Genomic DNA, 23,348 nt, shown 5'->3' with positions numbered 1-23,348 from the left:
TCGCTCACAGTGGACATAGATGCTTCTTTCACTCCTCTTTCAAACCATCTGTCCTCTCTGTCCAAAATGTGAACATTGGCATCCTCGAAAGAGTGACCTTTGACCTTTAGATGCAGATGGACAGCTGAGTCTTGTCCTGTGGAGGTGGCTCTTCTGTGTTGTGCCATGCGCTTGTGAAGTGGCTGTTTGGTCTCTCCAATGTAGAGGTCTGGGCATTCCTCGCTGCTGTACAGCAAACACCACATTGTTAAGTCTGTGTTTTGGCGTTTTGTCTTTCGGGTGAACCAGTTTGTGTCTGAGTGTGTTGCTGGGTCTGAAGTACACCGGGATGTCATGCTTGGAGAAAACCCTCCTGAGTTTCTCTGATACACCGGCTACATAGGGGATGACAATGTTGTTGCGTCTGTCCTTCTTATCCTCCCTCGCTGGTGTCTGATCTTCTTTTCTGTGCCTCTTTGCTAACCCGGTGTACTTCAGACCCAGCAACACACTCAGACACAAACTGGTTCACCCGAAAGACAAAACACCAAAACACAGACTAAACAATGTGGTGTTTGCTGTACAGCAGCGAGGAATGCCCAGACCTCTACATCGGAGAGACCAAACAGCCACTTCACAAGCGCATGGCACAACACAGAAGAGCCACCTCCACAGGACAAGACTCAGCTGTCCATCTGCATCTAAAGGTCAAAGGTCACTCTTTCGAGGATGCCAATGTTCACACTTTGGACAGAGAGGACAGATGGTTTGAAAGAGGAGTGAAAGAAGCATCTATGTCCACTGTGAGCGACCATCTTTGAACAGAGGCGGGGCTTACGACACCAACTCTCTGCCATCTATAATCCAGTTTTAAGTTCCCTTCCCAGACGCCTTAACGCCCACTCACATCCTGGGCCATCTGACCTCAGGAGTTCGCATGATAAGGTGGGGCCAGGTTTCACAATGAGCTCACCCGAAACTCTGGCTGATTGGAACCCACACCCAGTTCCACACCTTGGCTCAGGCGATTAGAGGATCATCAGGGGGTCCTTTTGTCCCTCTGTGGGGGGAAACTCCCACCAGATTTATATCTGGGACTCTCCACCATTTGACCTTAGAACTGAAGAAGCTTCTCGGATGAAGGTGAAACGTCTTCAAGTAACTTAAAGAAGTCCAGACGCTTTTCTTTGCAAGCTCCTTGGACTACGATGACCTGGATGACTGAGAACCTTCACAGACATAGAAATATATGTTAAAAAAACAAAAACGATTTTCAATTTTTTTGTAGTTTATTGCACTTTTTTGCAATTTATGTAATTACTATGCACTTAATGCAGACATATTATTAAGATTTAGGCTGTAATGGTTGTATTGATGTATAGCAACTTGAAATGCTCCCAAAAATGGCTCCACAGCATGTAAAAATATAATATAGGCTCTGGGGGACTTGGTTCTATGGTAGGTCTTAAAGGGTTAAAAAATGAAAAAGCACTGGCAGACATTTAAGAGGAGCCTTGGGCCGGCTGTGGCTCAGGAGTCACCTACTGATGGGAAGGTTGGTGGTTCTGCGATCTTCAGTATCCCTGATAATGAAGCTGCAGTTGCTCCTGATGCGATCACTGAAGTGTGAATGACTGAAAGCACTTAGACGTAGAAATAGGTGGTGGTCCGCTCAGCGCTCTCTCAGTTCATCCTCGGACTGAAACAAGCCGAGCCTCCGCCCTCCTTTAATGCTACAGCAGCGAAACCAGCAGCTGGAGACTGCAGCACAACCACAATTACTGTGAGCGTGTACAATGAACCCTCATCGTCTGTGAAATGATTGTTTCCAAGGACCAAGTCTGCAAACACTTGCATTCAGCCGCTGCCTTCGAAGCAGCGCAGTGGCAGACCGTTCAGAAGCTCCTCGATATGAACCTGCTGCAAAGCGCCAATCGAACTGTAAAATGACACAGCAACCTCGTATTTACTATATCGGAACATAACTAGAATATAACCAGTTGGCAAATATTTAATTGTAGTCAGTCTGCGGCTCAGAGCAGCTCATCTACTAACTGTGAGGTTGGCAGGTCGATCCCTGGTTTTGGGGGCTCGATACTTAAACGTCAGTGACTCCTAACGCGTTAATCAGAGTGTGGATGTGAGACAGCTTTGTCATTCTCAACAGAGCTCGCTGAGCGCTCGAGTCTGGATCGGACTGCAACTGTATGGACACAGTTTGCCTCCCACCAGACGATCTGCACAAACTCAGAGGTCGAGGGTGTTACATGTGCAACCAGTTGGTTGCTGAATATGAAGAACTCAATGGAATTACTGGGTAACCACTAAGACATCATCAACTTCCTTCCAACTGCCACTCCCCCTGCCGGTGGCAGACGCCCTCAGACATCGGTGCGTTGGTGGTTCTTTGTGTCCGGGGGTGGGCGTCCAGGTACCCACCGGCTCACTCCTTGGTGGCTGCTTGTCGGGGCCTGGAGCCTGGGGCTCGCTCGGGCCACTTTGGGGGTGAGGTGCCCTCGGCCTCTCGGCCTGGGGCTCGGTCACCCTGGCGCAGCTGGCGGAGGTCACGGGCACGTCACTGCAACCCCCCCTGGCTTCTGCTCCGTGGCTGCTGAGTGACCCCTCATCTGGGACTCTCCTCAGCTCTTTCTGGGACAGTGGCTCGGCTGCCCCTCTGTTGGTCTTCCTTGGTCTCTTGTGTTCTGGGGGCCTCTGCATGTCTGGAGTCTTGATCTCCTCCATACCTGCTTCATGCCCTGGAGGACGGGGCTGTGCCCCCCCCACACCCTCTAGCAGATCATTACATGAAGGAACCTTTTAAAAACAAGCGTCCATGCTCACAGGTGTACACACGGGTGCTCACACACACAAACTACACCCTTTTTGGCTCCTACCTCAAAGCACACTGTGCGCTGTCGATCTTACGTGCTGCACAATAATGTTTAATATTTACTGTTATATTCACATAGATCATCGTGATGTTGTTTATTGTGTTGCTCTTTTTTTTCTTCTGCTTGTTTTCTTTTTTCTTTCTCAACAGGTGATCCAGGTGATTGATAGATGGATTTTTTTGTCTGCTTATTTAGTTGGTTTTTGTTTTTTGCCCTTTATCCCCGTCCCTCTTCCCTGCTGTTTTCCCCCCTCTTTCTTTCTTTCTCTCTTTTCTTTTCCACAGTCAAATCTGTCCCGTATCTAGCAAGTGAAAATAAATAAAATAAACAATAAAAGGTGAATCAAATCGACCAATACGGCAAGGCTGGGATGGTCAATTTGGTAAAGTAAATCTGTTGGGCATCTTTCTTCGCCTTTAGACAATAATTCTGATGCAAAAGAGCCAAAAATAACCCAAAAACTTTCTTCCAACTGCACACAAAAGATCTGGTGGGCGGGGCTTCTGTGAAACTGAGATTTTAACACCTAAATTGTGACAATTTGGGAACATTTAGTATCCATCACTGCATCAGCAGATATACGGGCCGATAAACATATTCACAAATGTTTCAGAACATACTTCTTGATTATTCACAGCAGGTCAAACTAATGAGCCTTTTTAAAATCTGTGTTGTTTTGGATGGAAACGTCTTTTAAAAGCAAAGACACTTTCAATCTGATCTGACTCTCTGATGTTCAAACTTCCTGCTTATTTTTGGAAGAAAACTTCATCCCATCTCCCCGATGCATTCGCCTGAAATTTGCTTCTGCTTTAGTGATTTTCAACATTTCTTAAAACGCAGCATAACGAGCCCCAGAGGTAAGAGATGAACTCACTGTACTTCATTTTTGAATGTTCTCGACTCAAACCGAAACAAAGACCTGATGTTTATGTAACTCCATCTGCTAAAACTTATTTCCAGCTGATGGAGATGTCTCCCTGCATCATCAGCTCAGCTAGCAAACACAAGCATATAATTAAAGCAATGAGACGGTGGTCTCTCACGGGTATTCCTGGTCCATGGCAAAGAGGAGTCTCCACAAAGGTAATTGTTCAAACGACCCGTCAGAGGCTCGTTCAAGTACATCGTAACTGCAGCCATTGTTCACCTGTCAGGAATATGGCTCATCGTTTTAAAAGGGCCTCAAACCCTGAGTCAGAAATCTGCTTGTTGTTCTCAGACTCAGATCGTGGCTGCACTGAAGCTGCAGGGAACTCAAACACACTTTGTAGACACTGGATCAACAACAGGATCGAGCAGACCAGAAGATCACGAAGATTTAATAAGTGGGAGATAGTGAACCGCGCTGGTGCGTTTCAACGTGTTTTCATGCACCGAGAAACAAAAAATCAGCAACCCAAACATAGTAGATGGTCAAAGGTAGAGGATATCCCTTACATGGTCACACGATGCATAAAAGCCCCACCCACCCCAATATGAACACCCAATCAGAAGAAAGTTGGGTGAAAGGGGCGGGGCTAAAGGGTTCATTTCAGGCAGAGGATGAACTGCAGCGCTACAGTGTAGCATAAATAAGGCTTATTTTGCACTGCGAGTCATGCAGAGCTCCTGTATTACAGCTGAGGAAGACTCCTGCTGCAGCAGCATGACGAAGCCAAACAAACATCGGAGGTGTTACTTAAACAGTGCTTGTCAACGCCAGCGAACAGTTACAGAGAGTGAGACAACCAATCGCTCTTCAGATGAACAGATGTGATACGTTATCGGGTTTGAAGATAGTTATAGAGTCCATGCAGCTCAATGCACAGTTTATGACGTTGCTTTTCTCCCCCTGAAGATTAATTTTTCCTCATAATCTGATTCACAGCACACCAAAATCTGAGACTCGATGCTTCAGAGAAGAGAAAGCTCTTTTAAATTCCATTACAAGTACACGGATGCTGACAGGATTGGCTTCCTAAGAAGTCAAATCCCGTTTGATGGAAGTGTTAAAGCCGTGGACAGAAGCAGACATCTGACAGTGACAGATGGACTTCAGATGAGACTCTCTAAAAAAAGACAAACAGCGGTCACAGCAGCAGACTTTCATACCGGCTCGCTCTCCGGAGAGGCCTCCTCTCCTGCTTAGCGTATTGTAAGTCTTCACGCCGGCTGTGACGGATGATCTGGAGCTGGGATGCTGGCATTTCATCTCCACAAGTACAACACAGACTTTCAACCAATTCCAACTCCTCAGCAAGCATCTAAAGCTTCGAGGGGTAAACTGTGACCCCAACCTCTCAAGTCCACCTGAGTCAGTCCCATAGGCTGCCATGTTAAAATGTCCAAGCGTGGTGGCAGCAAAAAGGCCAACGTGAGGCTTCGAGGTGCGAGTGCAACACCGATGAGCGATGAATTTCTCTGAATTTCACAGACGTGATTTTTCTTTATTATTGTGTCGTGTACAAAACAACAGCCCAGCTTGAATAGACTCAGAAACACCGAGATCACACGAACACAATGACATCACTTCTTTCTAATGCTTTAAAGTGGCCTTTAAAGCAGAACTGGACTGAAGATCAGAGGAACAGGTCTGCGATGGATCCAAATCATGGTCTGATGCACGGAGCAGGTCCGAGGTCCTGTGCAGCAGCATCGACACTAACACGTTGCTTAATTTGACACATTTGCTGTTTGTATTTTTAGTTTCTCCTCCTTTAGTCACTTCTTCCACTCTAAACTTTTCTACTTTTCTGGGGTGGCTGTAGCTCAGGTGGTAGAGCAGGTCATCTACTGATTGGAAGGTTGGTGGTTCGATTCCTGGCTTCCCCTAGTCTGCATGCCAAATATCCTTGGGCAAGATACTAACCCCAAGTTGCTCTCCGATGCGTGTGATGTGATGTTAGCTATGATGTTAGCTATGATGTTAGCTATGATGTTAGCTAATATCATAGCTAATATTATAGCTAACATTCACACACATTCACACTCCGATGTGTCCATCGGAGTGTGAATGTGTGTGAATGTTAGCTATGATCTTAGCTATGATGCTAATATTAGCTATGATATTAGCTAATATTAGCTAATAATATATTAGCTATGAGGCACTTAGAAAGATGTGCTTATACGAATGGGTATGCATGGGTGAATGCACAAGTTGTGTGAAGCGCTTTGGGTGCTCAGATGAGTAGAAAAGCGAACCAGTCCATTTACAAGCTGCAGGAGCATACAGCCAATGTAGGGGAGGGGATTAAGAGGTTTGATTGGACAATCCAGTGTCAGTAATGAAAGTGAACCAATGGGCTGCTTGCAGGGCCTTTGGCCCAAAAGTGCATCAGCCCACCAGGAACATGCTGGATATGCCAGATTATCAGTCCTGGTCAAACTCATTACAGCTGCACAAACTGTTTTTACCTCCCACGCTGCACTTATGTCTGAAATACACCAATTCTTATACACTGCAGGAAAAACGAAAATAAATATTATAATGCAAATTTGCAAAAAAGCAGCATATGCATCAAAATAAACTATTTCCAGCAGTGCAATATGAGTCCTAAGCATCCCAGAAACCACACAGAAAGTCATAAAGTCAAACATAACTTTTAAAAACACCAGTATAGGCTCATGAGGCCCTGATGGTAAAAAACTACAGCCTCCCACGCCGCACTTATGTCTGCACATGTTTAAAATAAATCCTGCTCCTATTTTCATAGTAAATATAAACAGACAACAGGTGACTCAAAACTCTCGCAGAGTAGAATATATATACCGTCATATTAATAATCTAGCCCCCAAAATGAATACAGCTCTACATCTTTGGTCTTGTATATTTAAATTTGAAGTTTTGATCCTGCTGCTTTCACACATCGTGAGGCGGCCGAGGACGCACAGAGACACTCAGACACGATGGATCAATACGCCTTCGTTCCCACAAACTCTCACTTTTGATACAGATTTAATTTAGTCTCCTGAGTGCAGCCTTTGATTGAAATGTTTTAATTGCATCTTTAAGTATTAATTTGTATTTCCTCCACATTACCTCGAGGATTGGAGTTAACGCTCGCTGACGAGATAATCTCAGCGAGTCACGAGCAGAGTTTCAGACTGTCAGAAAACTCGCAGCAGTTTGGTATTTAAGTTCAAAGTTCCTTTGATCTTCGGTGCTGATGGTTGTGACTTATAGACTTAGTGAAACGATGTCATCGACGCAGGCTTACTCTCCGCCTCGTTTGAAGGTGCAACACCTGTTTTGTGCGTGCTGTGAACGAAGCGCTGCACGCTACGCAAAGGTCATCTGCATGTCAGAACGCCTGAGGACGATAATGCAATGTTTGTTGTTTCTGCAACTAATTACTGCAAAAAAGACGAAAATTACAGGAGTTTTTCCAACAAATGTGCACATGAACAAGTATGTAAGTACAAAACCACGCGTGCCGAGGTCTTCTTTGATCGAAACAAACATTTATGACAAAGAATAACTAAAGAACGTGATCAGCTGTGTCTCCGGTGAATCCCTCGTCCTGCAGAAAAACTCCGACTCACTGTCTTGGACAGCAGCTGCCATCCGTACTCCGAGGTCACGATGGTTAGCACCAGTCTGGGGCCTTCCTGTCATGTTCGTGTCTGTGCAGATCATCTCTGGGTTCATCCACAAAGAGTCTCATGCTCAATCATCCAGGTGAGCAAATCCCCAAAGGTTGAGTCTGTTCAAAACTCGAGTTTCATTTGTAGTTTTTAACGTTTTGTGATTCGTTTAAATCCACTTTAGCTTTAGCATTTTATAGCTCGACTTGAAGTCAGTCCATTACTTTAAACAATGATCAGCAGCAGCAGGAATCCTCCCACAGGTCCGCATGCTTCTCTTTGCTTTTGTTCTGGAGCTGAAAAACACTGCAGAGTCCCAGAGATCCCAGCAGAGGCCATGAGGAGGCCTGTGGGGGCAAAATCCAGGATGAAAACAAGGGATAAACAAAACTGCTAAACTGAAGTTCAGAGGGGGCCGACTGGTTACCCAGCCTTTGTCTGAAAACACGAAAGAGGAGAGAAAAAGGAAAGTGGCAGATGCAAAGGCTGTTCATAGAAAGAGCGTGCTCCGTCGCTCAGCGAGCGGGGGGCAAGCAGCTAAATTATAGAGTCAAATTTTATCCCCCAAAAATAAAGTCACGCATTGAGCTTCCTGCAGAGAAGCCTTGACAGCAATCTGCAACTGCAGCTTCCACTATCGAGCCTCAGAGACGCCCCGCTGTCCGGCTCAGATGAGCTCCCAGTTGGAGCAGAAATAAGAGTGGCATAAATCAGTCGCCTGGGAACTCCGGCATGCTTAAACATGAGGCCGGGCTGCACGGAGAGCTCAGGAGGAGCGGCGGCTGCGGCTCTACGGATCGCACAGCAGCGATAATAAAAACAAGCAAGAGGATGCAAACACGGTGCATCTTCTTCTTCTTGGTGATTATGAGCTGATTACTAATGAGCGAGACTGATAAACAGGCAGGCTGCAGCAGGCTCGTTCTCGGCCCGCCTCCACACACCCGACAGCCGTGACATTGATATAAAGCCCACGCAACACTCCATTTAATGAGGCCAACATGGGAGCCACGACTAAGTGCCTGTCACGGCGAGGGCTCAGACCAAAGGCAGGAACACACACGGCGCCGTCCTGACACCGGCGAGCGCAGCTAGCAGGCAGCCACATAATGACTTGTCAGTGTTGCACCGCACAGGAAGCACGATAAAGACAAACAATAAAACCCCACGGCGAGATTCAAAACGGCACGAGCACCTTTTCCTCCCACTGATGGCTGCAGTCCACATTTACATAACAGCAGATGTTTCCTCTGCACACAGAATATTCCAACATGGCTGATGATGGCGTACCTGATTGCTCCACTCTGTCCACACATGTGAACGCGGGTCTTCCACCCAGAACAGAAACTCCACTACAGCCTGGAGTGAGTACCCCACTTGGCATTGGACTTTGGACCATCACCATGGCCTGGGACTTTGAGCTGCTGACTTTCTTCTGTGCTGCTTCACTTACAGCTGCAAACCACCCAGATGTGAGCTGGAGGTCACAAAGGAAACCAACAGAGACCAATCAAAGCAGGAGCATCCATCAGAGCGAACCCCTGCATCCCTTTGGCTGTGCCTCAAAATAAAGTTCCTGGTCCTGCCCATCAAAACTATGAAGAGAATCTGAGACAAAGGGCAGACAAACTGCACTGATACCCTGATCAGGATTGCAGCCATCCGCCTCCTTTAACCCTTTAAGACCTACCATAGAACCAAGTCCGCCAGAGCTTATATTATATGTTTACATGCTGTGGAGCCATTTTTGGGAGCATTTCAAGTTGCTATACATCAAAACAACCATTATAGCCTAGATTTTAATAATATGTCTGCATTAAGTGCATAGTAATTACATAAATTGCAAAAAAGTGCAATAAACTACAAAAAAATTGAAAATCGTTTTTGTTTTTTTAACATATATTTCTAGTTAGAGAAATTTAAGAGGCTTATCCCTCAAAACTGTAAATACAAAAAAGTTGCACAAAATAGTTTCCCACCACAGGAAATTTATTTTAAGTGTCTTCATAGTTTTATTTTTGAAATACACCAATTTTTATACACTGCAGGAAAAACGAAAATAAATATTATGATGCAAATTTGCAAAAAAGCAGCATATGCATCAAAATAAACTATTTCCAGCAGTGCAATATGAGTCCTAAGCATCCCAGAAACCACACAGAAAGTCATAAAGTCAAACATAACTTTTAAAAACACCAGTATAGGCTCATGAGGCCCTGATGGTAAAAAACTACATTTCTGCAAAATTTAGTTACGCAAAACGGAGCGTGCCCGCTCCAACCGGCTTTAAAGGGTTAAGCCTACAGAGCACATATTACTACTTGAATACTTTAGCAGCTAATTGCCATCGATACCTCCTCCAGGCTGAACATCAGCCAGCAGCAGAGACGGAGGCGGAGCTGCTTTGTGATAAAAACAACGATGTGTAATAGGTGCAGTAATGGCAGCGAACCAGAAAGGTCAAGGTCGCACCTCTGATGCCAGCGAGCCTCGAGCGACGCCACCATTCGCCATCGATCTGACCGGCCTTCGCGCAGACACAGACGCGCTGGAAGCCGGTGTTTTATGCCGGTACTATCCATTGATTCGGGGAAAGTATCCGAAGATTTAATTACAGAAGTAACACATAAACTGTCCTCTGCCTGGAGTAGTTACAGGCTGGGAGAAATACGGCCGTGTCCTGCTGAAGTAATGGCCAGGGCTGGATTTGTGAGACAGTTGTGGAGTTTATGGGTGAAACGATTTCAGGCTTTTCCTCCTGCGGTGCATTAGCTCCATTAGCACCATCCACAGAGGAAAACAGGAAACCAGCTGCTGATTTACACCTGCGATCTGTCCATTTAGGGACTCGTCTTAATGCTATGTTATCGCTCCCATTTAGAGCCTGCAAACAGCCCTGCTCTGACTTTTTAAGCTTTCTGAGATCATTTTAGATATGAAGCAAAAAAAGGACTTTAAATATGATTTACACCTCATTTGTACATTATAGATAATCCATGGGATTTGCAGGAAGCACATAAACCACTTAAATACAGCCCAGTGATCAGCCCTGATTACTGCCAGACCTGCTGAATCAAGAAATCGCTTAAACAGAAGCTGATAGCTTGAGGCTAATAGATCCAGCAGCAGGTAACCCCACGATCTAGAGAAACACTGACTGACAGCTATCAGCTTGGAAAGGCTTGCAGAGCCATTTCTACGGCTTTGGAGTCCAATGAACCGCAGTGAGAGCCGCGATCCACACATGGAGGAGAAATCTGCATTTACTTTACAGATGACACAGATAAAAAAGATCAGGAGCGGGCAAACACTTTCTCTTTTTAAAGAATTTTGCACTATACATTCTTCTATCTGCAAGCCGCCTGGAAACCCTACACCATGGCTATTCAACTACGAAGTTAGTTGGGCCAGATTTTCAAACCGAGGAATTTATCTGGGCCAGATATTTTTTTGCAGCCAGTAAGCAGCAGATCATGATCAATTTCAAACCCACACAACTGTATTGAAAAACAAGTAATTTTTTTATTCCTTTCCCCTGTAAATCTGCTGACCTCACAAATGCACACCAAAAGGTCCATTAAAAAAAAAAAGGGAGCTATAACTAAACTATTTCTTGCACATTTGAAATAATAATAATAATAATAATAATAACAAAAAAACATTTTGATAATTCCCTTTCAAATTAAAATAAATATTTTGCTGTCCACTCACTTTTCCTGCCATGGATGGAGCCCCATCCGTCACGAGTATACAGACACGCTTCATATCCAGACCATTTTCCTCAAACATTATTTCGCCAGCTGTGTGTCCCTCTAACGGTAGTAAGCCGAGCAATTTCCCATCCAAAAAACGGACATATACACACAACTGTGCATTATCAGTTCTGTCTGTGATCTCCTGCTATAGACATTACATCAGTTTTCTTCAGGTCATCTAACAGCATCTCAAACTCGTCTGACGCCAGAACTTCAACTCTACGAATATTTGAACTGTCCGACAGGGGTACGTTTTTAATAGCAGATGTCACACACACGGTGCATTGTGGGTTAAATATTGCTAGGCTACTAGGAGCGTTGCATTCACAGTCTACACTACGCTGTAGGAATTTTTAATTTTTTTTAAATTAATTAATTTTTTGCGTTTTCTCTGTGTTTCTGCCAGGACCACAGACTGGCCACTCGCAGGTTGCTTCTGGGCCACATTTGGCCCACAGGCTGCCATTTGAATAGGCTTGCCCTACACCATAATCCAAAGTCAACCTCTCTTGAAATGCACGGACGTGGCCCACGATGGCTGCGGTCGCCCGTATGTCCCGCCCACACGTTTCCAGTTAAATCATCTTCAATTTTCAAACTGACACGAAGAGAATGGATCAAGTCAAATTAATGGAAAAAGGGCAAAATTGCATTCAACATATATAAAACCAATGACATAAAATGAGGCGACCTGTTATGTTACATCCTTTCTCGCCACTTCTGTTTTTTGGTTTCTGTCTGCAGTGCGTCCTCTCTGTTCTTCTGAAGATTGTTTATTGACAGAGTAAAAGATTAATTCCACCTTCAAACGAAGCACGTTTCCTCCCTCCTTTTTCTATTTACAAAAACTTGTCTTCATCTGAAGAGAGACGCTCATTGTGTCCCTGTCAGCGTTTCACAGGGAAGCTTTCGTGAACCCACAACAGATGTCTGAAATGTTCTGCCAAAATAAATGTTTTCTGCCTTTGAGTTGTAATAATTAGTCGCTGGAAGCAGACTCTCGGAAACACGAGGGCGCACCGAAAGAAATTAGGACACGGCGCTAATAAAGACGCGCTTACAGCTGACAGCTTTAAACAGGGAGTCATTAGCTTTGTGTTTTATGAAAACATCATATGGGGAAGTCTTGGTGTTTATTATTCGTATTAAAAAGTAGAGAACCACATCATTACACGTGGAAACTGGATCGTAGTCATGAACTCCTGCATAGGGAACAACAGGAGGCTTCCAGCTGGTCTAAAACGGCCAACGTGAGGATGCTCTGACATCCCAGCGAGCAGGTCAACGAGATCTGATGGTGGTGTCCAAATTGGAGTTAACACAGATGCTCAGTGATTTTCTAACCTGCGATAATGTGCTCCTGACCAACGAGCTGATCAGAGCATGCACAGTCGCTCCTGAGATCCTGGTGGATACGTGCGACACAAAGCAGCAACAGGAGTGTTACAGCACCGCAACATCAGTAGTTCCTCAGAGGCAACTGCTAATGGTGTCGTCCTTTTCTGTGTCTGCAAAGTTTCAAAGAAGAAACCAGAAGACTTTTGGTTTGACTCTCAGGCTCGTGTCTGGCGCTGCGCCCTCATGCAGATGGATGAAAAGTGGCTGCAGAGTTTCAACAGTTTGCGCTGCCCATGTAAGACGAAAGAAGTATTTATAGCACTTAATAATTCTACTTAAGGAAGTGTAGAAAGAAATGTAAGCGCTGAAATCAGCTTGCAGCAGCCAAAGCAAAAGTCATCAGGATGTCGTATCATCCTGTCACAGTCTGGGCTGACAGACTGTGTGGAGGTGGAGACGAGTGAACCCAAAAGCAGACGCGTGGAAACCAAAACTTTGTTTTGGATCGCGTTGAGCGATCCAAAACAAAGGCAGGAGGAAACTAAGGCAACACTTACTGTTGGGAAAACTAAACTCAAACTGGAAAATGAAGCCTGGACGTGGAACCGATCATGCATGTGAGAGAAAACCAACGCAGGCATGAGGAAAACATCCAAACACCAAACTGCAGTTCAAACAAGGACCTTCTGAACACTTCTGAGTGCAGAATAGACACGATGCATTAAATACAAATGTAAACTTGTGGCAAAGCGCTTGAAACAATAAATTTGTGCCTTTGCAGAAAGTGTTGAAAAAGCTCCAAGCAAAGCCTTCCCAAACCAAAGAGGGAGTGCAGGCGTGTCTGTGGTCTCTGACCAGAGATGGGCAGTAACGCGTTACAAGTAACGCGTTACGTTACAAGTAACGCGTTACTGTAATCCGTTACTGTAATCCGTTACTGTAATCCGATTACTTTTTTCAAGTAACAAGTAAAGTAAGGGATTACTATTGCAAAAACGGTAATTAGATTACCGTTACTTTCCCGTAGGAACGCTGCGTTACTGCGTTACTAAAACCGTGATTTCTTTGTGAATGTCTCATGACAGTGACGTAAGCGAGTGCGACGTTCGTGACAACAGCTGTGTGCAGATCAACAATGGATCATATATCGAGTGCAGAGAGAGTATGAGCGTGCAGCGTTTAAAGCGTGGAAGTACTGACCTTACTTTGAGTTTGATTCCATAAAAAGTGACAAAAACATTAGTGTCCGTTGTGCGTGGGAAGAAAACTTCTTTTTACAGCGAAAAAACCCCTAAACTTCCAAACAAGCACCGAGTAGCTACGACGTAATGGGAAACTCACAGAGAAACTCGCGGATTCTTCCACTGACCGCTGCACACCTGCACCAGGGTAAACCTCCGCCTACCCCACTCCTGCTTTACAGGTGAAAATAGAGCAACAGGACCGCTAGTCTTTGACTTTATTTATTTTCTGCTGTGTTTTACTTGCATCTATTTGAAAGACTGAGTGTAAACACAAAAAATATTTATTTTATGTGCTGGAATGTGCAGAAAATAGGTTTAAATGTTAAACTAATTTCTTCCAGTCAGAGAATGTTGCATATAATTAAATTTTTGCTTGATGCATAAAGTTAAAAGATTAAAACTAATAAAACAAGTTTTAAAAAGAGACTTTTCCATTTGATTACATTTTGTATGATGATTATGTAGAAAAAGTAGAATTGGGCTGAAAGATCTATCACTTTATCACCTATTCAGGTTGTAAATCGTGTTTTTAAAAAGTAACTAAGTAACTAAGTAATTAATTACTTTTGAAAATAAGTAATCAGTAAAGTAATGGGATTCCTTTTTGGGGGAAGTAATCAGTAATTAGTTACTGATTACTTTTTTCAAGTAACTTGACCAACACTGTCTCTGACCACAATCCACACCTCCGTGTAGAGCAGGGCGATACGACCAAAAATATTTATCACCATATACATTTGAAAATTTGTGATAACGATATAATTGACACTAGACAAAATACTTTACAACTCCACAACTTTATTAGTGCAAAAAAAAAAAAAAAAGTATTTTCACTTAAACAAGCAGCTGTTTTTATGTGCATTACAGTAATATAAAAATGTAACAGTGCAAATGCAAATTCCTCACTGACAGTTTAACCAAAAGGCATTTCCAGTGGAAACTGGCCGACATATCCTCAGCATAACCATATATAATATCCACAAAACTTAAAAAGAGGTTATACACACACAATACGGTAATATTATGTTGAAGCACAGTACGTATCACTCCGCGAGGCTCCGCCTACGATAGCTGTAATGCTCCGACAATCCATCAAGCGGTGCGGCTTCGTAGCTTAGCAAAGTCGTACTGAAACATTTGACAGATTTTCGAGCGCCGTGCACATAAAATCGTTTCGAGGTCAGTAAACACAACCAGAGTTCATACATAAGGCACACGGGATTATAAGGGGCACTGTCGACTTTCAGAAAAATCAAAGGATTGATTTTAAGTGCGCCGTATTTTCCAAACAACACGGTAATAACGACGGCCCGCTAGCATGCGCTACCAAAAATAGTGCTTTGTTGTGTATCTGACGGACGAAAGCTACACCAGTTCCACACCAGTGAAGCTGCAGCATTTTTACAAACCAGTTCAGGTTCATCTGTTTCATTCAACAATTTGCTTTCGCTGCCATGCTTTTTCCGACGTGTGCGTATGAAAACAAAAACACTGCGCATTCGCGTTTTACTCATATTCTATCGCAATATTTCGTTTTTCTATCGTTGCCCAAAATTACACCGGTGTTACCGTGAACGGTATGATACGGCCCAGCCCTTCCTCCGGGTTCAGGATTGTTTCATCATTTGTGCTCGACTGACAGCACCCCCTCTGCCTCAGCACATCTCAGGTGCTTCACTATCCCCTCTGCAAATAAACGAATAACCAGCATCCAAATCTGTCTCGTCTGGTCTGTTTGCCTTTAAACCGACACATCATCGCCCTTTCACAGATAAAGGATAAAGCTATATGACCAAACAGGCCATTTTTCACACTTGTCACAGGGAGACTACCTCCAACTCACAGTATGTTAACCCCATAATAAAAAGGTACTCATGCTGGACTGTTCACTGGGAACTGTGGAAGTGTGATGGATTTATCGATTTATCGATTGATTTTTATCGATCGATTTATCGATTATAATCGATTCTGGCTTGAATAACGTGAAATCGATTCATTAAAATCCTGAATCGATTTTTTAATATAAATTTATTTTGCCTGAAACGCCAGAATCTCAGGTGAAACCTCACAAAATGTCAACAACCACCAAACAGCTAAGACAATAAATGAGAGCAGGAACACGGATTCTGCACAAAGACTTAAACACTTCTTTCATTTTTGTGATGTACTGCAGAATATTTTTATAAAGTCCAGGCCAGGAAAACCAGCTTCAAGGTTTTTCTGTTTTATCTTCAGCTACTTTGACACAAAGGCCTCTGCTGTGATGCTCACACCTTTGATAAAGTCTTGCATGTGTCAGCTTCCTTTTTATAGATACAAAAATATGTAAATGTACTGATCTGAATTATAATATTTCTGACTGTCAAAATTTCCCAGATTGAAATCGAATCGAATCAAATCGAATCTAGAAATCAGTGACGATACCCAGCCCTAATTTTAATACATTTAGCCTGTTTAAACAAGACGACGGCGTCTCCTCAACGATGCGATCTTCAGCTGCTCTCTTAAATTATTCACTTAATTCATTATGTTAATTAACTTGATTAATGAGGGTAACATTGAAGTATTTAAGCAACAGGTGAGCCAGAACCTCCACCTCTGCCACTGACAACATGGCGCTTCAGACTCACATATCCAACTGGAACATTTTACCATGGGAGTCGATGGGGGCCGACTAACTGTTGGAGGCGGCCTCAAGTGGACGTTAGTGGAAGTGCAGCATTGGGCACTTCGTGGAGCTTGCAGCTAGCTAGCACCAGAATCTGCTGCTATGGTGGACTTTGCTGCCCCCAAGCTTGCTGTTAGAGTCATTATACAAACAATGAGTTACACTAAAAGTATTTTTAATGCTGCACATAGAAAAACTGATAGAAATGACATTTAACAGCAGGGATATCGTTAATATGTGGCCTAACCGTAAACAGCAGCATGTGTCGTACATCACAAAAGCATCTGATCTGAAGAAATCACAGCTCAGACAACGAAAGACAAATTGCGCTCAGACCAGTCAGTTTGGTGGAACGAGAAGGCGCTGGCGGCTCACAAACTCTTCACAGACACTCCAGAGTACTCGCGTAACAGGCGAATCTCCCCAAAACAGTTAGCGACCTCCACCTCTGCCAGTGGAAATTCACATCCAGCCCTACAGGTGAGCCGGCGAGCACCGTGCCAGTCACTGTCCCCCTGGAGAAATCACACCAATTGCCATTTGGAGAATTAATTCAGTGACCTATGGTAATTCTAAGATTCATTTGCTCTGTGCTGGCTGTGCTCAAACTAGGAATGAGAGCCGCTCTCTTGTCTCTTCACTCATGCAAAATTCATCGTGGATAATCACCTCCAGCCCCACCCCTCCAAAAACACAAAAAAAGAACATCGAATAGCAAAATCTTTCCTTTAGTGTGATAATTAAAATCAAACATTGGATCAGCTCGGTTTGTTTGGCTGCGCGCTGCACAGACGGATCAGTCTGTGGCACCTGCAGAGGCCAGCCTGGCCCTCCTCACAACTGCCCAGAGCAGCTTTTTGATTTGGCTGCAGTGACCTCGCTGCTCCAGGTCGATGCTCCAGTGGACTGCACCTTCAATGGTACGTAATGCCTGACGTCTACTCTGAGCTCCGGCTAACAATGAAAGAGCTGAGGGAGACGTCTGACTGCAGGGATGTGCAAACGTTAGTTGGGACATGTGTGAGGACGCCTCTTAACACTACACTAATTGGTCCAGAGGGGGGCGCTTCGTCAAAGGTCAACGCTTTAAGGCTGAAAGAGCTGCAAAAGATTCCCGGGTGATGCCTTCAGGCGCTCTGCAATTTAAACAATCACCCTGACGGACAAATTTTGCATGCAAATCTGATTCTTTCATTTTAAATATACAGTCACACAATATTACAAGTTATTGAAGATTCATAGAGTTGTGCTACAGCAGGTCACGTCTCGTGTGCAAAGCCTCGTTGATGTTCACGTGCAGATGCGAGTGATTCATTTGATACGACTCAGGTCCAATCAGGTTGGCGCATGAAGTACGATCAATTACAAATACTCCTGATGTCAGGAGCAGAGATGGGCAGTAACGCGTAATGCGTTACTGTAATCTGATTACTTTTTTCAAGTAACGAGTAAAGTAAGGGATTACTATTGCAAAAACTGTAATTAGATTACCGTTACTTTCCCGTAGGAACGCTGCGTTACTGCGTTACTAAAACCGTGATTTTTTGCGAGAATGTCTCATGACAGTGACGTAAGCGAGTGCGACGTTCGTGACAACAGCTGTGTGCAGATCAACAATGGATCATATATCGAGTGCAGAGAGAGTATGAGCGTGCAGCGTTTAAAGCGTGGAAGTACTGACCTTACTTTGAGTTTGATTCCATAAAAAGTGACAAAAACATTAGTGTCCGTTGTGCGTGGGAAGAAAACTTCTTTTTACAGCAAAAAAACCCCTAAACTTCCGAGCAAGCACCGAGTAGCTACGACGTAATGGGAAACTCACAGAGAAACTCGCGGATTCTTCCACTGACCGCTGCACACCTGCACCAGGGTAACCCTCCGCCTACCCCACTCCTGCTTTACAGGTGAAAATAGAGCAACAGGACCGCTAGTCTTTGACTTTATTTATTTTCTGCTGTGTTTTACTTGCATCTATTTGAAAGACTGAGTGTAAACACACAAAATATTTTATTTTATGTGCTGGAATGTGCAGAAAATAGGTTTAAATGTTAAACTAATTTCTTCCAGTCAGAGAATGTTGCAGATAATTAAATTTTTGCTTGATGCATAAAGTTAAAAGATTAAAACTAATAAAACAAGTTTTAAAAAGAGACTTTTCCATTTGATTACATTTTGTATGATGATTATGCAGAAAAAGTAGAATTGGGCTGAAAGATCTATCACTTTATCACCTATTCAGGTTGCAAATCCTGTTTTTAAAAAGTAACTAAGTAACTAAGTAATTCATTACTTTTGAAAATAAGTAATCAGTAAAGTAACGGGATTACTTTTTTGGGGAAGTAATCAGTAATTAGTTACTGATTACCTTTTTCAAGTAACTTGACCAACACTGGTTGTGACAGACTGTAAACAGGTTTCTTCATGCTGTAAAGTGTCAACATGTGAGTCTATGGGCACCGACTCCCTTTAGGAGTAATTTGCACTCTTCTCTTTGCTGCTCTGTCAAGTGCAGACTTTGCATTTCCGTCCCAAACCGAGGTTTTTATACGTAGCTGCTTGTTTATTGTAAATCCATTTAATAAATGAGGTTCCTGGTGCGATCAAGCCCGACAGCAGCGGCCATCATTCCTCAGTCTGCTGTAGCAGTCATTACTGTGTGCTAAAGACATCTCAAATTCACCTGCCAATGTGTTCGTTCCACGGCAGCGATCGAGTCACAGTCAGGTGTGAGGCAGGTAAACAGGCAGCGCGCTGACAGCAGCCCCGTGACGAGCGCTCACACAGGAAGCTTTATCAAGGAGAAGCGTCTCCGAGTGAAAACATGAAACCCGAGCGTCGGTGCGAGAGCGAAGCTTTCTGTCAAAACAACAGCTTCCTGATGACAGCACAAACTTTACTGTCAGTTTCCTTCTGAATTCTTTAAAAGAGAAAAACAACATTTTTGTTTTTTCAGTAAACAGGAAAATATCCCGTGGCTAATGATGGCGGCGGCGCCATTTGATGTCATCTGGGATGCCGAGGAGAAAACAGAGCGGTTTCCATGACGGTGGACGATTATTCATTACCTCTGAGACTCTGTCACACTCACACATGCCTGACTGTGCTTGTATCTCTGCGAGGACTCACTGAAATAACACATCACACGAATCCTAACACAAGCCTGCGCCATCAAACGGCCCTTTGAAGAGCCATCCCAAAGTGAGGGCCGTCCCTAAATGTCCTCATTCCTGCGGTCTAAAATAGGACGTCGTCCCCGCAAACACAGATGCAGACATGCAAGTACAACATCCACCACACAGATGTGACAGGTTTCTCTTTTACACACAGAGGAAGGCTCCTGCAGCGTTTACAGCTCATCCATCCACTTCCGATTATCCTTTTCAGGGTCGCAGCGCTGGAGCCTATCCCAGCTGTCATAGGGCGAGAGGCAGGGTACACCCTGGACAGGTCGCCAGTCTGTCGCAGGGCCTACACACAGGAACAGACAACCATTCGCACTCACATTCACTCGCACTCACATTCACTCGCACATTCACACCTAGTGGCAATTTGGATTATCCAATTAACCTATCCCCACAAGCTGCATGTCTTTGGACGGTGGGAGGAAGCTGGAGTACCCGGAGGGAACCCACGCAAACACGGGGAGAACATGCAAACTCCACACAGAAAGAACCCGGCCTGATGTTGGAATTGAACTCAGGACCTTCTTGCTGTGCGGCAACAGTGCTGATCACCGTGCTTCTTCATGCAAAGAAGAAATTAACCAGCAGCCCAGTGATTCGATTTGAGACCGAGCGCCCCGCACCTCTGGTTAATGTGAGCACAAGAAAATAATTATTATAATATGATGTGCTAAATTTGTTTAGATCAGAGGAATAAGGAAGGATTGTGTTTTAGTTTGGCTTAGCTGTGGCCTGAGGCTACGTCCACACGTACACGGGTATTTTTGAAAATGGAGATTTTCCGTTTTCGTTTTAAAAAATAATCCCGTCCACACGTAAAGGCAGAAATGAAGGAAAACGCTGCTAGGAACAGTGCAGAAATGCTGGCCAATCAGAAGTCTAGAAGCCTCGGTGGGAAAAAGTAAACAAAGCTGGGGCATAGAAGCAGAACCGAGTCGTATGTGTGGAGGGACAGCAAAAACGGAGTTTTAGAAAATATCCACCCTGGCCGGAGTTTTTAAAAATCTCCGAAAACGCCGTTTACATGTGGACGACAGGTGCAAACGCATAGAAAAATCTGCGTTTTCAAAAATACCCGGGTACGTGTAGAGAGAAAGGAATTTATGGACACTGGGGGTCTGCTGCCATAGAAGGAGACAGGAAGCTACAGTTGGGGGTTGCTGATCCTGATGCTTGTACCTTTAATAAAACTCATAATTGTTCTAAACTTAGAAGTAGGTTTGCAGGAGACTCTGCTTATCTGTAAATGTAAGACAACAAGAGGCCCAGTGGATGGTAATATGTTAACTCTGTTTTCTCTGTTGTGTAGAGGAATTTGGTTTAGCTTAGGTGAGGAGATTACTTTTATGACCCCCAGGAGGTCACGTATACAGACACACATGCTGGTGGACAGTTATAAGTATTTGGGGTTGTTCTTGACTCTGTCCTTTGAGTCACATGTTGCTGCTACAGTGAAAAAGGTTCAACAAAGACTTTTTAAGGAGGTTGAGAGGTTTTAATGTTTCATCTAAAATGATGACTCTTTTTTATAAAAGTTTTATTGAGTCTGTTTTAACCGTCTGTATCATTGCTTGGTACGGTAATATGTCCCTGAATAATAAGACCAGACTTAACAACCTGGTTAAAGTGGCTGGTCAGATTTCAGGGAGGTCTCAGGTCCAGCTTGTGGACTTTTATAACAGGCAGGTGCTGAGGAAGGCGACCTCTGTCCTGTTGTGCTCAGATCATCCTCTCTTTAATGATTTTCAACTGCTTCCATCAGGTCGTCGTTATAAAGTGAAGACAAAGAGACATAGATTGTCTTTTGTACCTACTGCTATTATCATAGTTAATAACACTAAACCATAAGTGTTGTTGCCATTGCACATTGCACTTTTTTGATGAAAAATCTAGGTTGTTTTATCAGGCTTATATTATATTATTTTGGTGAGTGTATGTGATGTGTTGGTTGTCTGTTTGTTTGTACGGACATACTGCAAATCAATTTCCCGTTAGGGACAATAAAGTTACCATTGACACACACAGTGCTTTAACTGTTACGACACACTCACACCTACATGCACACTCACTCACGTACACACACATACACACAGGTACGCTCACACACTCACTCACGTGCTCGTGCATACACACAGACACAGAGTTTGCAGCACACCATGGGGGTTTTATGATGGGTCGCTTCTACAAAACTGTGTTTCAGTGGAAGATTTTGCAGAGGGACACCGGCCTTGCACATCTCCCCTTCTAGGGCTTAAATGAAGATGAATAAAGGTTTTGTGAAATGACTGAGTCTGGTGCCATCTCTGGATGCTTTGAGGAATAAAAAGAACCGGGGTGAAACTGATTTCGTAACATTAATCACACTTGTGCAGGGTGCACAGTTTGCCTGGTGGAAGGAAAACCTGTCTGCAATCAGTCTCAGTTGAATTTGGACCAACCGGTGAGGATTTACAAATACCTGCAGACCGACTGCAAACATCAGTCCGTCTGCACCGATGAGCACAACTCTTCACAGATGAGTTGCCAAGTTGTATTCATCTATAAAAGCAAAGGGCTGAGCGTCATTTGGAAAGAAACTGACGTCCTGCAGCAACAACACAGCGATCTGTGGAGGACGTTCTGTTTGAGATCTGCGAGATTCCAAGTGGAGGAAACGCTCTCTGGCTGCAAACTGCTTGAGAACTGTTCTCAGAGACCTTTCGTACGGCACGAGAATAAGACAGCGAGAAGCAGAAGGTCAGCAGGAGCATTCAACAGCAGCGAGCAGCCAGCTGTCATAGTAACAGCAGACAGGTTTGCATCTGCAGAGAGATCATTCTAACACAAAATCACCAGCACAGGCTGATTAATAATTATTTCTGTGCCGGTTTTCCCGATGATGCTGACAGAATTCCTGCTGCAGTTCGGACTCATCGTCACCATAAACTGAACCTGTGGCTCGGCTCATACGATCAGCAGATATTACAGGCAGGGCGAAGCTGCAGGCCCCGATCGTACGCTGAAATAACTCACTGAGATCTGATGGCGGGAGGAGAGAAAATGAGTTTGACAGAAACGTAACCATAGCAACAGCAGCAGGTAGCATCCCTGCATGGAGACGGCACTATAGAGCAAAACGAGACTGCAGCGAGAGGCTTTTAGGGACAGCCTCGGTGTTCAAACAACCAACAATGAACAGATAATACAAATGAACTCTATGTGCCGTCACCTGACAGACTGCCAGCATCATCAAGCCTTTTCTCCTGTTATTCTTATTTCTTCATTTTGTTCATCGTTTTCTGTTTAAAGCAAACAAGCAGCCGATATTTAAAAAAGGTTGAATGTCTCAGTAGGCTGATGATAAACGGACCGACTGGATCACAAATAGTCGGGACATCTTCCGATCGTCTCTTCCTAGGTGGGACTTTGAGCTCCGCCTGAACACCGAAGCGCTCCGCTCACATTGTATTTCTTGTCATTATCCTCTGAAGCTTATTAAAGACGACTGCTCGCAATGGAAAGACTCACATTTAATTTCACACCTTTTTACCTCAGCTTGCACCTCCCTGTGTGATAATTAAATCACAGACGCACACTTTAGTCACAGTTTGCACTGAAACCATCATTTCAACTTTTGGTATTTCAGAGTGTGTTCATCTTTATTCGTTTACACGTTTGTTAGTCAATGAATGCTGCACATCGCTGATTCACCCGTGGGTGTGTTTTACTGAGATTTTGAATTACTG

The 23,348-nt window shown here is 44.0% G+C and overlaps 1 protein-coding gene across 1 annotated transcript in view; it reads right to left on the bottom strand.

Annotated features, from left to right (window-relative positions):
* The window catches only part of immp2l (inner mitochondrial membrane peptidase subunit 2), a 222,847-nt gene that overhangs the window by 132,571 nt on the left and 66,928 nt on the right, over positions 1–23,348 (bottom strand). The window lies entirely within an intron of this gene.

The sequence above is a fragment of the Neolamprologus multifasciatus genome, chromosome 7 (genome assembly GCF_963576455.1).
Source record: "Neolamprologus multifasciatus chromosome 7, fNeoMul1.2, whole genome shotgun sequence".
Lineage (NCBI taxonomy): Eukaryota > Metazoa > Chordata > Actinopteri > Cichliformes > Cichlidae > Neolamprologus > Neolamprologus multifasciatus.
This window is presented reverse-complemented; position numbering and strand designations above follow the sequence as displayed.